Here is a 16055-nt window from a genome sequence, read left to right as displayed (position 1 = left end):
ATATTACATGAGCTGTTCTGCAAAGTGTCCCATGGTGTGACCTTTCCAGAGAGTTTCACTTCCTGTAAGCTGCAAGTTAGAGTTAAGTTGTTGATTCAATTCAGTTTTGGTGTTTTCCTACAGAATGTTTCATAAGTGGTGGTGTTAAAGTGCTGCTCCTAATAAAATTTTGGAGGGATTTGTTGAAATACATAACATATCCACAAAGTGTGCAACCAATTCTGGAGAATTAAATATATGAAATAGAAGAGGAGTTTAATTAAAATATGAGACTATGGGTTTGGGAGAAAGCATAATGGTTATGCAAAAAGACTTTAGTGTCTGAGGCTTCAAGGCCCCAGATTCAATCCCCAGCACCACCATAAACCAGAAGTGAGCTCTGGTAAAAATAAATATAATCATTAATAAAATAAAATGTGAGACTATGGAACAATTTCATGACACAGTAAGTGAAAAAAACTGGTCCCTGAGGCAAAGCTTTCTCTTGTGTAATTATGACCAGTTGTGAATATTACAACCCCATAGAGCAGAGATGGGATCATGAGACATCAACCCTAATTTTACTTTGCAGGAAATAAAGGCAAGAGAGAGACATGATGAGCATGCAGTGCATTGTAATAACACTACTGTAAAGCCAATGCCCATTAGCTTTGAAAACTATTCCCATGGGGCCATTGAGAGTACACATGGTGGGTACCTGGTTTGCATCACACATGGAAGCATTACAGCAGTGGGGAAAGCTTCAATGCTATGGTATCTCTCCCTCTCTTTGTCTGCCTGTTTCTCTCTGAAAAAGCCTTCCTCCAAATGATGAGATTGCACATGCCCTGACCCATGAGATAAAAATTGAAAAATTATAAAAAAAAAGTTGAGTAAATGAAGCATACAAGACCTTCTCTAGAGGCAAAGTGTATAAGCAGGCTGTTTGCTGCTTCTTTTATTTTTTAAAATATTTTCTTTATTTTAAATGGTGAGGCACAGAGAAAGACCAGAACACAGCTCTGTTTTATAGTGGTGCTGGGAACTGAACCTGGGGCCTTGGTGCCTCAGGCATGTAAGTCTTGCATAGCCACTATGGTGTCTCCTGAGCCCTTAAATACTTCCCTCCCTTCCTTCCATTCCTTTCCCTTCCCTTCTCAGTTCTTCAGGTATTTCTTATTATTTTATTTATTTATTTATTTATTTATTTATTTATTTATTATATTTTCTAAGACAGAGAGAAATTGAGAAACAGAAGGGGAAATTTAAAGGGAGAGACACCTGGAACACTGCTTCACTACTTGTGAAACTTCCCATTTACAGGTAGGACTGGGGACTTGAACCCAGGTCCTTGTGCTTAGTAACATTCAACCATTGTGCATTCAACCATTGCTTGCCCCCCTTAGCTGCTTCTTTTCAACCTAGTGATTCAAGGAGCCCTCAGAATTCTAATACCCCACCCAATAATGACTGAGTCACATGAAACAGTCATCCCAGCCAGGCTGTGTCATGTGGGCACCACTCATCTACCCCTCTCAGGGGCACCAGAGGCCAGCCAGTCCCAGCTGGGAAAGGCAGACCTGACTTGGGATCCTTAGTATTTCCTCTTTCCTTTGCTAATCCTTTTGTGCCCTGCCCCCATCTTCTCCATTTCTTATTTCCAAAAAACATCTTCCTCCCAGACTCCTCCCCACTATCCATCCTTACAGTTTGTTCTCAAATAACAATTACAAAGAAGACTAAGGCACTATGGGACTACATCAAATTAAAAAGCTTCTGCACAGCAAAAGAAACCAATACCCAAACTAAGAGACCCCTCACATAATGGGAGATCTTTATATGCCATACATTAGACAAGAGCTTAATAACCAAACTATATAAAGATCTTGCCAAACTCAAGAACAAGAAAACAAATGATACCATCCAAAAATGGGGAGAGGACTTGAACAGAATATTCACCACAGAAGACAGAAGAGATCCAAAATGCTGAGAAACACATGAAAAAAATGTTCCAATTCTTTGATTGTCAGAGGAATTCAAATAAAGACAATAATGAGATACCACTTCACTCCTGTGAGAATGTCATACATCAGAAAAGGTAGCAGCAACAAATGCTGGAGAGACTGTGGGATCAAATGAACTCTCCTGCACTGCTGGTGGGAATGTCAGTTGGTCTGACCTCTATGGAGAACAGTCTGGAGAACTCTCAGAAGGCTAGAAATAGACCTACCCTATGATCCTGCAATTCCTCTCCTGGGGATATATACTAAGGAACCCAACACACCCATCCAAAAAGATCTGTGTATACCTATATTCTTAGCAGTACAATTTGTAATAGTCAAAACCTGGAAGCAACCCAGGCATCCAACAACAGATGAGTGGCTGAGCAAGTTGTGATCTATATACACAATGGAATACTACTCAGCTATTAAAAACGGTAACTTCACTGTTTTCGGCCTATCTTGGATAGAACTTGAAAAAAATCACGTTAAGTGAAATAAGTCAGAAACAGAAGGTTGAATATGGAATGATCTCACTCTCAGGCAGAAGTTGTAAAACAAGATCAGAAGAGAAAAACACAAGTAGAACCTGAACTGGACTTGGTGTATTGCACCAAAGTAAAAGTCTCTGGGGTGGGTGGGGGAAGTGGGGGAGAGTACAGGTCCAAAAAGGATGAAAGAGGATCTAGAGGAGGTTGTACTGTTGTGTGGAAAACTGAGAAATGCTATGCATGTACAAACTATTGTATTTATTGTCAAATGTAAAACATTAGTCCCCCAATAAAGTTGGGAACTTGTATTGTAAAGCCTGACCCAGGGGGACAAGGCTGGAGTCAAACAGATGAGTCTGACTCTATCACATATTACTACTTGTCTTCATGGTGATAGTTAACAGCTCAGACTCTTTTTCTAAAATATCTGGCAGTGAATTCAAGGGATTCCCAGTTATTTAACTAACCTGGTGGTTGCTTGGCAAGGTTTCCAATAGCAAGATTTGGGGCTGAAATTGGAGGTGGGTTTTGTCCTTCCTTTTCTACTTTCCAGCTAAGTATTAAACAGAGACCAGTGTTACAATATGTTGGAGTGAAATGAAAAATCTATAGGCTCCTGGTGGACTCCCACTTCTACATTCCAGCATCTGAGTGGTGGGCTCTGATTGTAGCCAACCTGCTCTCCTTTATTTTCAGTGCATTGATGGACATTGTTTTTAATCAATCAGCTTGTGCCCATCCAGTTTGAAACTGATAAAAGCTGGGTGCTGTGGGACAAGCATGCGCAGGTCTGGTAGGAATCAGCCTGTAACCTGTTAACATAAGATAACCCTTACTCCCTGTCCTCCATGTGGCCTCAGGTCTGGTTCTTTGGTTACTTTTGAACTATATTATGGAATTTTTATTACAAGAGGATGTGTATTTTCCCCTGAAAATGTTATGCAAAAATTAATACTGCGAAAAGAAATCAAAGGTAGAGATAACAATTCCTTTTTCTTTTTAATTACATTCACTCCCCTATTTAGCAAATGGAAATTGTCACTAACTGAAATAGTCCAAGTTTGTGTGTGCCTTTTTTGTACTTTAGTTTGAAAAGAAATATACTTAATATAAAATTCTTCAGATTTTGCATTTTATATTTTTATAAACATTTTTGAATAGGGTTTTATCCCCTAAAGTTCAGCCAAGTGGTGTGTGTGTGTGTGTGTGTGTGTGTGTGTGTGAGACCAGAGCACTACTTACTACTTAGCTTTAGCTTAAGGCAGTGTGAGTGATTGAACCTGGGGCTTTGGAGCCTCAGGCATGAGAGTCTTTTTGCATAACCATTATGCTATCTATCCCCATTCCATCTGCCTTTTTTATTTAACATTTTATTTATTTATTTTAATGAAAGAGCTTTTTTGCGTAGCCACTTCTTCAAGCCATTTTGTTTGTAATTAATAGTGGTTTAAAATTACAGGGTATAGTTCTATACTACACCAACCAGCAAATTCTGTGCCCCTACCCTCCCTCCCAATGATAACTACCATAGTTCTTACAAAATCTTAGGGACAATTTGTTTGCTTCTGTTTTTCTTTTTCCTTTTGCATAACCATTAAACTGTCTCCCCAGCCCTTCCCATCAGCTTTTAAGAACAGCTAGTTTGGGGTGTAATATACATACAATAAGGCACATCCATTTGTAAGTATACATCATGTTGGAAAATGTGTGCAATTAGGTAAGTAAGCCAACTTTGAGGAGACAGGCATCACCAGCAATTCTAGTTCTCCTGTGTTATTTGCAGTCAGCCCTCACTTCCTGTCTTAAGCAGGTGCTGACTTGTTTTCTGCCACTATCATCTTGCTAATAATAATAATAATAATGATTGCCCATATGAGTAGAATAGTATAGGTTTCAGTCTTTCATATCTAAACTTTTTATTTAGCACAATGTCTTTAAGATTCATCAGTGCCACTGGATAATATAAAAGTCCATTTTTTCCCCTATTGGTGACTAGCATTTTGTTGCTTGAACATTCCAGGTTTTGGATAATGGGAATTTATGTCCAGGATTTTTGTGTGGACATGCCTTCAATATTCTTGGGTAAATACCCAAGAGTAATATTAAAGAACTCATGGTAAGCATATGCTTAACTTATTGCTCATTCTTTGTGGGAGTCCTTTATCATTGTTTGCTTAGTCATTCTATAGATAAAATGTTTATTTACATGGTTGCTGTCACAGGGACACAGTTCCACATCTCTCTAAGATGTGTGTCACCACACCTCAACCTCCTCCACTACAGAACACTGGATTTCCAAGCCCCCTACACCAACCTCCCTATCTCACCCTATTCCCCATTCTTTTTATTTATTTAAAATTTTAATTTTATTAGTGATTTAATAATGATCAAAAAGATTGACGGATAAGGCAGGGGTACAGTTCTACACAATTTCCACCACCAAAGTTCTGTATTCCATCCCTTCCAATGGAAGCTTCCCTATTCTTTATCCCTCTGGGAGTATGGACTGAAGATCTTTGTGGGGTGCAGAAGGTGGGAGGTCTGGCTTCTATAATTGTTTTTCCTCTAGACATGGGTGTTGACAGGTCTATCCACACCCCCACCCCATTTCTGTCTTTCCCTAGTGGGGCAGGGTTCTGGGGAAGTGGGGTTCAGGACTCATTGGTAATGTCATCTGCCCAGGGAAGCCAGGTTGGTATCGTGGTAGCATTTGCAACTTGGTGGCTAAAAAGCATTAAAATAAAAGCAGAACTAATTACTTAATAATTAGGAACCTAAAGGTAAAACTATAGCAGATGAGATTTGGAATCTTCATGTTGGAAGAAGCCAAGAAGTCTGTTTTAGCTATACTCAAATGAGCCCACGACCTTACTAATTTTTGCCTGGGCCAGACAGCTAATGTGCAAGTAGGCTAAAAGTATTGTCTGAGAGAACTGCATCGGAGTTGGGAATAGGACCAGAAAGCTGAATTGGGGCATAAAGTAACTCCCAAATATGGGAAAATTATATAAATATTGTTAACTGTAAACCCCATCTATCTGACCTAGGGTCCATGTCTATTTATATTTAGCACAGGAGCCTGTGTAAACTCTGCATCCCTATTGGTCTGAGTTCGTATTCCATGGTCACAGTTAGGTACACTCTAGACTGAGGTCTAAGCTTTTAATAGAGTCTGCATATCAAAGACTCAGCCTATGGTCTGTGATTAAAAAGTTGAGACATTCAATCAATTTTTCCCTCTTATATTAATTAAATAATGATTTATATGACTACAAATTAATAGGACTGTACATAAACACCATTCCCACCACCAAAATACTGTGTCCCATCCCACCCCCCCCCTGATACCCTCCCCATGAAGCCAAATATCCAGCCTCACCCTCAACTCAGGGTTTTTACATTGGTGCTTGACTTGAAATTTAGTCAAATCCTGCTTTGATTTTCCCTCTGTTCTTCTTTCTCAACTTCTGTTTATGAGTGGGATCATCCCATACTCATCTTTATCTTTCTGACTTAACTCACTTCATATAATTCCTTCTAGATCTATCCAAGATGGGTCAGAAAAAGGGGATTCATTGTTCTCAATAGCTACATAGTATTCCACTGTGTATATATACCACAACTTTCTCAGCCAATCATCTGTTGTTGGGCACCTGGGTTGATTCCAGGTTTTAGCTATTATTAATTGTGCTGCGATGAACATAGGTATACACATATCTTTTTGGTTGGTCGTTATGGAGTCTTTGAAGTATATCCCTAGGAGAGGAATTACTGGATCATATGTAAAGTCCATGTTTAACCTTGTGAGAGTTCTCCAGACTGCTCTCCACAGAGGCTGGACCAATTTACATTCCCACCAGCAGTGCAGAAGGGTTCCTCTGTCCCCACAGCCTCTCCAGCATTTGTTGCTCCTGTCCTTTTTGATGTATGCCACTCTCACAGGGCTGAGGTGGTATCTCAATGTTGTCTTTATTTGCCTTTCTCTGACAATCAGTGACCTGGAGCAATTTTTCATGAGTTTGCTAGCCTTTTTGGATCTCCTTTGTAGTGAATATTCTTTTCATATCCTCTGCCCATTTTTGGATGGAGTCATTTGCTTTTTTGTTGCTAAGTTTGCTGAGTTCTTTGTATAAATTGGTTATTAGTCTCTTGTATGATATATGGCATGTGAAGATCTTCTCCCAGTATATGAGGGGTCTCTTTGTTTGTGTGATAGTTTCTTTGACTGTGCAGAAGCTTTTCAATTTGGTGTAGCTCTATTGATTTGTTTCTGCTTTAGTCTTCCTTGCAATTGGGCTTGTATCATCAAAGATGTCTTTGATATTTAGGTGGGAATGTGTTCCACCAATGTTTTCCTCTAAGTATTTGATAGTTTCTGGTCTAACATCCAGATCCTTAGTCCATATGGAGTTGGTTTTTGTTTCTGGTGAGATAAAGTGGTTCAGTTTCATTCTTGTGCATGTTTCAACCCAGTTTTCCCAGCACCATTTATTGAAGAGAGCCTCCTTCTTCCATAAAATATTTTGGGGCCCTTTATCAAAGATTAGATGTTTATAGGTGTGGAAGTTTAGTTTTGGGCTTTCAATTCTATCCCATTGGTCTGTGTGCCTATTTTTGTTCTAGTACCAGGCTGTTTTGATGATGATGGCCTTATAATATAGTTTGAGATCTGGGAGTGTGATGCCTCCATTTCTGTTTCTCTTCCTCAAGATTGTTTTGGCAATTCTAGGTTTTTTTCTGGTTCCTTACAAATGATTATAGTTATTGTTATATTCTCTTAAAGATGCTTGGTAGAACTTTCATGGGTATTGTGTTAAATTTGTATATGGCTCTGGGGAGAATATTCATTTTGATTATATTAATTCTTCCAATCCATGAGCATGGGATGTCTTTCCATTTCTTGGTATCATTTTCTATTAACTTTAATAGCGACACATAGTTTCCAATATACAAGTCTTTCACTTCTTTGGTCAGCTTTAGTACTAGGTATTTTATTGATTTTGCTGCAGCAATGGATGGGAATGATCTCTAGATATCCTCTTCTTCGGATTTAGTGTTTGCATAAAGAAATACCACTGATTTTTGTACATTGATTTTGTAGCCTGACACCTTGCTATATTGCCTAATAACTTCCAGTAGTTTTCTGTTGGATTATTTAGTTTTCTATGTATACTATCATATCATCTGCAAATAATGAGAGCTTGATTTCTTCCCTTACAATCTGTATTCCATTAACTTCTTTCTCTTGCCTGATTGCTATGGCAGGAACTTCTAACACTATGTTGAAGAGTACTGGTGATAATGGACAGCCCTGTCTAGTCCCCGATCTGAGGGGGAATGATTTCAGCTTCTGTCCATTGAGTATTATGCTTGCTGTAGGTTTGCTATATATGGAGTCCACTATCTTGAGGAATTTCCCATCTATTCCCATGTTTTGAGCATGATTGGGTATTGGATTTTGTCAAAGGCTTTCTCTGCATCTATTGAGACAATCATGTGGTTTTTGGCTTTGCTTTTATTGACTGACTTACAGCCTTGAATTTCTGGGATAAATCCCACTTGTTCGTGATGGACAATCTTTTTGATATACTGCTGTATCCCTTGGCCAGGATTTTGTTTAATATTTTGGCATCTATGTTCATCAGATATATTTTATGTAGTTTTCCTTTTCTGTTGTGTATCTGCCTTTGGTATCAGGGTGATGTTGGCTTCATGGAAGGTGGAAGGGAGTGTTTCTGTTTCTTTGATCTTGTGGAAGAGCTTTAGAAGTACAGGTATTAACTGTTTCCTGAAGGTTTTGTAGAATTAGTTTGTAAAACCATCTGGTCCAGGACTTTTGTTATTGGGAAGACTCTTAAATAACTGTTTCAATTTCTTTCTCTGTGATTGGTGCATTTAGGTTTTGTAGTTATTCTTGGTTCAGTTTTACAAGGGCATGTTTCTAGAAATTATTCCATTTCTTCCAGATTCTCTAGCTTACTGATGTATAGGTCTTCGATGAAGTTTCACATGATTTTCTGGATTTCTGTGGTGTCAGCTGTGATATCTCCTCTATTATTTATAATTATATTTATTTGTGTCTTCTCCCCCCCCCTTTATTTTTTAGTGAGTTTGGCTAGGAGTTTGTCAATCTTCTTTAATTTTTCAAGGAACCAACATTTGGCTTCATTGATCTTTTGTATGGTTCTCTTATTTTCAATACTGTTTATTTCTGCTTTAATTTTAGTGATTTCTGTCCTTTTGGATGCTTTAGGGTTCCTTTGTTCCTCTCCCTCTATGTCCTTAAGGTATGCAGTAAGGTTGTTTATTTGAGCTTTTTCTTGTTCTTTAATATGTGACTGTATGTCTATGAGTTTCCTTCTCAGTACTGCTTTAGCTGTGTCCCAAATATTTTAATAGCTCGTGTCATCATTTTCATTTGATTTCAGGAACATCTGAATTTCTTGCTTGAGTGCCTCTCTGACCCAGTGGTTCTTAAGAAGCATGTTATTGAGTTTCCAAATTCTGTAACTTTTAGTAATTCTCTGTTTGTTGTTAAATGTTACCTTTACTCCACTGTAATTCTCTGTTTGTTGTTAAATGTTACCTTTACTCCACTGTGGTCTGAGAAGATACTTGGGATGATTTCAATGCTCTTAAATTTGTTGATAAGGTCTTTGTGGCCTAACATGTGGTTTATCCTTGAGGATGTGCTGTGTGGATTTGAAAAGAATGTGTATTCCAGTTTTTGGGGTGAAGAACTCTGAAAATGTCCAGGAAGTCTAGTCTGTGCATCTCTTCATTTAATTATCTTGTTTCTTTGTTTATTTTTTCTTTCATTCATCTGTTTTAAGTGTGAGAGTGGTGTGTTGAAGTCTCCCACTATTACTGTATTACTATTGGCGTATTTTTGTAGTTCTTTCAGTAGGTGTTTGATGTATTTAGAAGGTCCCTCATTGGGTGCATAGATGTTAATAACTGTTAAATCTTCTTGGTTTATCAAGCCTCTAATCATTATATAATGGCCTTGCTTATCTTTTATTATTTTATTTAATTTAAAGCCTATGGTGTCAGAGATGAGAATGGTTGTTCCTGCCCTTTTTTGTTGTCCATTAGCCTGTATGATAGTTTTACATTCTTTCACTTTAATTCTGTGTTTGTCTTATTGGATCAGATAGGATTCTTGCATGCAGCTTATGGTTGTGTTGTGTTTTCTGATCCATCCTTCCACTTTGTGCCTTTTAATGGGCAAGTTTAAGCCATTGACATTTATTGATACTGTGGATTTAATGTATTGTAGTACCATTATTTAATAACGTTTTATTTTTTCTGATATATGGCAAGTAGTATGGCGATGTTCTTGTTTATATAGGTCTTTTGGAACCTCTTTCAGGGCAGGCTTGGCGATGGTTACCTCCTTTAACTGCTACCTGTCTGAGAAGGTTTTGATCCCTCCATCTAGTTTGAATGAAAGTCTAGCAGGATATATTATCCTTGGTGGGAACCATTTTTCATTGAAGGTTCGATAGATTGATATCTTGTGATTCTCTTCTGGCTTTTAGAGTTTGAGTGGAGAAATCTGCTGATAGTCTTATGGGTTTTCCCCTGTATATGACTTTTTGTTTTCTTCTTGCAGCCTTTAGGATCCTTTCTTTATCCTTACTTCTTTTCATTGTAACTATGATATATCTTGGTGTCTTCAGGTCTGGGTTGATTCTGTTTGGGACTCCCTGGGCCTCTTGAATCTTAATGTCCTTTCTGTTGTTTAAGTCTGGGAATTTTTATTCTCTTATTTCCTCTAGAATGTTTACTCCCCCTTTCTCTCTTTTTTCCTTTGGTAATCCAATTATACAATGTTACTTCTTTTGGGATTATCACATATTTCTCTGTTGTTGTTTTCAGTGTCTCTCAATCTCTTTTTGAGCTCTTTTACCTCTTTCTTAGTTTTCTCTATCTCATCCTCTGTCTGGATAATTTTGTTTTCTGTTTTTGTTAGTCTGCTTTTCCTTCCCTCAGCTTCCTTTTTCACTTCAATTATAGTATTAGCTTGATTTGCTAATTGGCCTTTTATCTCATCTATTTTATCTTTCAGTTCTCTAATTACCTCAATGTAGTTAGCATTTTCCTTGAGGGTCTCATCTGTTGTTTCCCTAATTCTGGTAGCCCTTTCCTCCATAGTTGTCTTCATTTCTGTGATTATTAGGTTTATTATTGGTTGCATACTTTTCTTATCTATGGTTACTTCTGACTGATTTGAAGTTTCTTCTGGGCTCCTGTCCTGATTCATTGTGGTGCCAGTTTTATTTACTCTTGATTTAACCATTTTCTTTCTTTCTTTTTTTTTATTGATGTGGTTTTTATTTTTCTGTTCTGTTTTTCTTCAGTTGTTGTGTTTTGAGTACACAGCATGCAATACTAAAGCACTTTCACAAATGCAGTCAGAAACCTCAGAAATTACCATAATAGCAAAACAGCACCAGTAGTACAAGAAAAAAATAGCAACCAAAACTAAAAGAAAAAGAAAGAGAAGGACTGGTGTAAGGATCCCAGTTTGGGTTCGACCCCCTAGATCCCCACCTGCAGGGAAATCACTTCACAGATGGCGAAGCAGGTCTGCAGGTGTCTTTCTCTTCCCCTCTCTGTCTTCCCCTCCTCTCTCCATTTCTCTCTGTCCTATCTAACAACAGTGACATCAATAACAACAACAATAATAACTACAACAATAAAAAAAAAGCAAGGGCAAGAAAAGGGAAAATAAATATAAAAAAAAGAAAGAGAAAGGAAAAAAAGGGAGAGCAAGAATAGAATATTATGCAAATTTACTGTCCACTGTAAATTCTAGGGATAGCAAGAGGAGAAAGGGAAGTAGAAAACAGACACACACACACACACACACAGAGTCCACTCCGAGTCAAATTTCTTCCACAAAATAATTCCCAAATGAGTATCAGTGAATTCAGAAAGCAAAAGAAAGAAGACAAGAAAAAGAAAAAAAAAAAAAAGCATTGAAAGGAAAGAGTTTTTTTGTTTGTTTATTTTTGTTTTTTATATTAGCTAGGAGGATAGAAAAGGGAAAGTGGAGGGAGGAAGAGGTAGAGAAATAAGTTCCTCTCACATGGATAGGACACCCAGTCACCTATCAATTCAATTGAAAAAACAACAGTTAATTTTGGTCAACCTGAAGAAGGACGAGGGAAAAGTGACACGTGTATATAATACTAGTGATAATAATAAAATAAAATAGAGTAAAAAAAAAACCCTAACAATGTGTCCACTGCTTGGACTGCTCTGAATTGGCTGCAGGTAGTTTGAGCAAAGACAGCCAATTATAAGAAGTATCAAAAACAAAAAGGAAACAAACAATCAAAAAAACCTCCCAGACTTTCCACAGGGCTGAGGATCTGATTGGTCAGATATTTTGTCACTCTAGCCACTTAAAGAAAAAAAAGAAAAAAACAGAGGAGGAAAGCAAAAGAAAAAGGCTTGGAATGACACCCCTTGTGAGCCAGGAATCTTGGTAAAGAAAATGGCTCAGCAGGAAGCCTGCTAGGAACTGCTGCCCAGTCCCTGGGGGTTGTTTCTAGCAGGGATGGAGTGGTGAGTTCAGAAATAATCAAGCTCAAAACATTTTCCTTTGTTAGTCCCTTTGGCCTCTGTTTGCCAGCCCAAGAGTGGGTTATAGGACTCTTTTTTGGTGTCTCCCTGACCACCCCTTGTTCACTCTCCTATAGTCATCCCAGTATCCTTCCCTATCCAGAGAATCCCAGGTTGTAAGCTGCTTCTATTTGGAGCTCACAGCAGCTGTTGTTTCCAAGTCGACATCTTGATTCCACCTTGAAGTTCCTATTCTTTATCCTTCTGGGAATATGTATCCAGGATCATTATGGGGTACACAAGTTGGAAGGTCTGGCTTCTGTAATTGCTTCTCCGCTGAACATGGACATTGGCAGGTTGATCCATACTGTCAGCCTGTTTCTATCTTTCCCTAGTGGGGCAGAGCTCTGGGGAAGTGGGGCTCCAGGACACATTGGTGCAGTTGTCTGCCCAGGGAATACAGGCTGGCATCATGGTAGCATCTGGAACCTGGTGGCTGAAAAAAATTTATACAGCAGAGCAAATTGTTGACTAATCATGAACCTAAAGGCTGGAATATTGCAGATGAAGATTTGGGGTCTCCATTTTGGAAAAAGTTAGTAGGTCTATTTTAGGTATTCTACAAGGGGCCCATGATTTCAATAGTGTTTGCCTGAGCCTAACAGCTAACATGCAGGTGTTGTCTGGGGAGATGGTGTCATAGCTGGAAAAGGACTTGAATGCTGGATCAAGGAAGAGAATAGCTTCCAAATATGGAGAAAGTATATAAATATTGTTAACTGTAAACCCCATTAATTTTATCTGGGGCCTATACTTAGCACAGGTGCCTATGTAACCTCTGTATCCCTGTAGGTCTGAGCTTGTATTCTGTGGTCACAGAAACATTATTGGATGCACTAATTTCAGTACTCATCTTCCTCGAGTAGTAGGTACATACTCTCCCTTTGGAGAATGGAATATTCCCTACCATTGTTGATCCACATTGAGGGCAAGGTGGCCCACAAAAGGGTCCATTATGTTGTTCCTGATAGATATAGCCAGTGACAGTGGAGAGAGGGATCTTTTAGAGGTCTAGGCCCATCATGTTTGTGTGGGAATCCCAGGGCTCCCTGATTAGGGTCCCATGTGATGGGGTGGCCTGGTCATGACCAAAGAGCTATCATTAAATTATGCTGGCCTCTTGCCCTTATCCAGCTTTTTTAATCCTTACTTTGTCTGACAAGGTTAGCTTCGGAGTGATTGAAGGAAGTGAAATAGGAAGCAGTGGGGAGGGTCTCTATGTCTAAGTAGATTAAGTGCTTTATGGTATCTTTTTTTAGATCTTTCTACTTGCTTGCTGCATTTACTGACTCACTACAAACTATTGTGTGCTACTGCTTTAAGATATATATTTCCCCCAACTTGTGGATACATGTATACATAAGCCATATCTCATGGGCCCTGGTCTCTGTCAAGGTTTTGAGGCTTTGTTAGGAAGTGTACCACCCAAAATGGAATTATAGGGTTCTATGAACTAGGAAAGGTCTCACCAGAGTAATGAGCTAGGAAACAGTAATATGAGTGAGGAAAGGTAGCTTCATTACCAGAGTAATGAAGCTGGAGGGTTGACGTTCCACACCTGTTCTCTGTGGACACAATCCAAAGCGAAACATGCCAAGGTGGTACTGGTTGAATTGAATAGGTTGAGATCAGCAGATGCAGTATCAATTAGTATGAATTGAGAGAAACATGCAGGAAAGTGAGCCCCACCCCAGAGAATCCAGAACTGGGAGAAATATGGGCTTTTTAGAGAATAGTGAATGTTCCTACTGTCCTAGGGTTATAAGAAGGTAATAGCTATTGCTATAAACAAAGTATTTGACAACTGGGTTAACTTTGAAAATCCCATTGCTAGGATTTGCTGTATCATACTTTCCCCCTCTCATATTAATTAAATGGTGATTTGTGAGACTATGAGTTAATAGGAGTGTATGTTAACACCACTCCAACCACCAAAGGTCTGTGTTCCTTCTCCCTTCTTCCTCCCCACGAAAGCTTAACATCTACCCTGACCCTCCACCCAAAGATTTTTACTTTGGTACCATACTCCAATCTCAGACTTCATCATAATTTATGTCCTTTAATGCTATTTACATATAGCTGTATCTTATAAAGTGACACCATCAGTTGCTTCTGTTCTCCCTGGTCTAAACTTATAGGTGATTTAATATTTCAAAGAACAAGCTATTATTAGAGATGTATTAACAATCTGAGCCCACTGTTAAAATTCAATCTGATTACCAATTTGAAGTCATAAGTGCTTAGATTGAAGGAATATATACTCAGAGCTATGGTCTATTCATCAAAAAGTTTGAGACATTCAATCCATTTTCCCCTCTCATAATAATTAAATAGTGATTTATTAGACTATGAGTTAATAGGAGTGTATATTAACACCATTCCCACCACTAAAGGTCTGTGTCCCTCCCATCTCTCCTTCCCAGTGAAGTTGAACATTTACCCTCACCATTCACAAAGAGATTTTTACTTTAGTGCCCTACTCCAAACTCAGTCAAATCCTGCTTTGAGTTTCCATTTCTGTTCTTTTTCAGCTTCTGTTTATGAGTGGGATCATCCCATACTTGTCTTTGTGTTTCTGACTTAGCTCACTTAACATAATTCCTTCTAGCTCCATCCAAGATGGGTCAGAGAAGGTGGGTTCATTGTTCTTCATAGCTGGATAGTATTCCATTGTGTATATATACCACAGCCTTATCAACAATTCATCTGTTGTTGGGCACCTGGGCTGATTCCAGGTTTTAGCTATTATGAATTGTGCTGTATACACATATCTTTTTGGTTGGGTGTTATGGAGTCCTTGGGGTATATCTCTAGGAGAGGAATTACTGAGTCATATGGAAGGTACATATCTAGCCTTGTGAGAGTTCTCCAGTCTGCTCTCCACAGAGGTTTGGAGAAATTTAAATTCCCACCAACAGTAGGAGGGCTCCTTTATCCCCACAACCTCTCCTGCATTTGCTGATGCTCTCATTTCTGATGTGTGACATTCTCACAGGGGTGAAGTGGTATCTCATTGTTTTCTTTATTTTCATTTATCTGACAATCAGTGACTTTTGGAATAATTTTTCATATGTTTTTCATATCTCTTCTGTAGTGAATATTCTGTTTATAGCCTCTCCCCACGTATGAATTGGGTCATTTGCTTTTAATATGAGAGGGGAAAAATTGATTGTATGTCTCAAATTTTTTAAAGCACAGACTGAGTCTTTTTAATACATAGGCTGAGTCTTTGATATGTTGACTCTCTTAAAAGCTTAGTCCAGGGAGAACAAAAGTAATAGGTGGCATAGCTATATGCAAATAATGTCAAAGGACATAAAATATGGTGATGGTATGTATGATACAGCAAATCCTACCAAAGGGATATTTCAAAGTTAACCCAATTGCCAAACAATGTGATTATTGAAATAACTATCTATTGTCTTCTTAAATCCTAAGACAACAGGAATCCCATGCTTCCTCTATAGAGCTTATGTTTCTCCCAATCTTGGAAACTCTGTGGTGGGGCTCACTTCCCTGCATGCTTCTCTCAAGTCATACCAAATTATATTGCTTCCACCCATTCCAACCTAATCAATGCAATGAGTACCTTCTCAGCATGCTTCACCTCAGACTGTGTACAGAGACATAAGACATGAAATGCCAACCCTTCACCCTCATCACCTGGGTGAGACCGTTCCTTTCATGGTATTCTCTAATACCATTTCAGGAGGTTCACTTCCTAACAAAGTCCCCAAATCTAGATATTCATTCTTCTGTGTGTTTCAACCCAGTTTTCCCAGCACCATTTATTGAAGAGAGCCACCTTCCTCCATTTAATAGTGTGGTCCCCCTCTTTAAAGATTAGATGTCCATAGGTGTGGGGGTTGTGTGTGTTCTTTGAATAGAGAACTAGAAGACAGCTTTCTGGAGCATATGGTAAGTCCATTTCCAATGTTCTGAGGAATCTCCA

This window comes from Erinaceus europaeus, chromosome 9 (genome assembly GCF_950295315.1).
Source record: "Erinaceus europaeus chromosome 9, mEriEur2.1, whole genome shotgun sequence".
NCBI classification, from domain to species: Eukaryota; Metazoa; Chordata; class Mammalia; order Eulipotyphla; family Erinaceidae; genus Erinaceus; species Erinaceus europaeus.
The sequence above is the reverse complement of the archived record's forward strand: the minus strand, read 5'-3'. Positions refer to the sequence as shown.